This window comes from Mus caroli, chromosome 16 (assembly GCF_900094665.2).
Source record: "Mus caroli chromosome 16, CAROLI_EIJ_v1.1, whole genome shotgun sequence".
In the NCBI taxonomy this organism is placed as follows: Eukaryota; Metazoa; Chordata; class Mammalia; order Rodentia; family Muridae; genus Mus; species Mus caroli.
This window is the reverse complement of record NC_034585.1, coordinates 61,473,405-61,475,085: the sequence shown is the minus strand read 5'-3', so window position 1 is coordinate 61,475,085 and position 1,681 is coordinate 61,473,405.

Below are 1,681 nucleotides of genomic sequence, written 5' to 3'. Positions count from 1 at the left end.
CTTTGATGTTGGCTACTGGTTTGCTGTAGATTGCTTTTATCAAGTTTAGGTATGGGACTTGAATTCCTGATCTTTCNAAGACTTTTATCATGAATGGGTGTTGGATTTTGTCAAATGCTTTCTCCTCATCTAATGGGATGATCCTGTGGTTTTTTCTTTGAGTTTGTTTATATAATGGATTATGTTGATGGATTTTCATATATTAAACCATCCCTGCATCCCTAAAATGAAACCTACTTGGTCAGGATGGATGACTGTTTTTATGTGTTCCTCGATTTGGGTAGCAAGAATTTTATTGAGTATTTTTGCATTATTCATAAGAGAAATTGGTCTGAAGTTCTCTATCTTTGTTGGGTCTTTCTGTGGCTTAGGTAATAGAGTAATTGTGGCTTCATTGAATGAATTGGGTAGAGTACCTTCTACTTCTATTTTGTGGAATAGTTTGTGCAGAACTGGAATTAGATCTTCTTTGAAGGTCTGATAGAACTCTGCACTAAACCCATTTGGTCCTGGGCTTTTTTTGGTTGGGAGACTTTTAATGACTGCTTCTATTTCTTTAGGGCATATAGGACTGTTTAGATCATTAACCTGATCCTGATTTAACTTTTGTACCTTGTATCTGTCTGGAAATTTTTTCATTTCATTCAGGTTTTCCAGTTTTGTTGAGTATAGCCTTTTGTAGAAGGATCTGATAGCCAACAAGATTATCTTCTGATACATATGCAGCTAGAGACATCAGCTCCGGGGGTTACTGGTTAGTTCATATTGTTTTTTTTGGGTTGGATGTCGATTTTATTAGATATTAGAATGTCTACTCCAGCTTGCTTCTTCAGATCATTTTCTTGGAAAATTGTTTTCCAATCTTTCACTCTGAGGTAGAGTCTCTGTTTTTCACTGAGATGGGTTTCCTGTAATCAGCAAAATATTGGGTCCTGTTTTTGTAGCCAGTCTGTTAGTCTATGTGTTTTTATTGAGAAATCGAGTCCATTGATATTAAGAGATATTAATGACAAGGAATTGTTGCAAATTATTTTTGTTGTTAGAGTTGGCATTCTGTTCTTGCGGCTGTCTTCTTTTAGGTTTGTTGAAGGATTACTTTCTTGCTTTTTCTAGGACATGGTTTCCGTCCTTGTATTGGTTTTTTTCTGTTATTATGCTTTGAAAGGCTGGGTTCGTGGAAAGATCATGTGTGAATTTGGTTTTGTCNTGGAATACTTTGGTTTCTCCATCGATGGGAATTGAAGGTTTGTCTGGGTATAGTAGCCTAGGCTGGCATTTGTATTCTCTTAGTGTCTGTATAACATCTGTCCAGGATCTTCTGGCTTTCATAGTCTCTGGGGAAAAGTCTGGTGTAATTCTGATAGGCCTACCTTTATATGTTACTTGACCCTTTTCCCTTACTGGTTTTTAATATTCTATCTTTATTTAGTGCATTTGTTGTTCTGATTATTATGTGTTGGGAGGAATTTCTTTTCTGGTCCAGTCTGTTTGGAGTTCTATAGGCTTCTTGTATGTTTATGGGCATCTGTTCCTTTAGGAAGAAGTTTGGGAAGTTTTCTTCTATAATTTTGCTGAAGATATTTGCTGGCCCTTTAAATTGAAAATCTTCATTCTCATCTACTCCTGTTATCCATACTTTTGGTCTTCTCATTGTGTCTTGAATTTCCTAAATGTTTTGAGT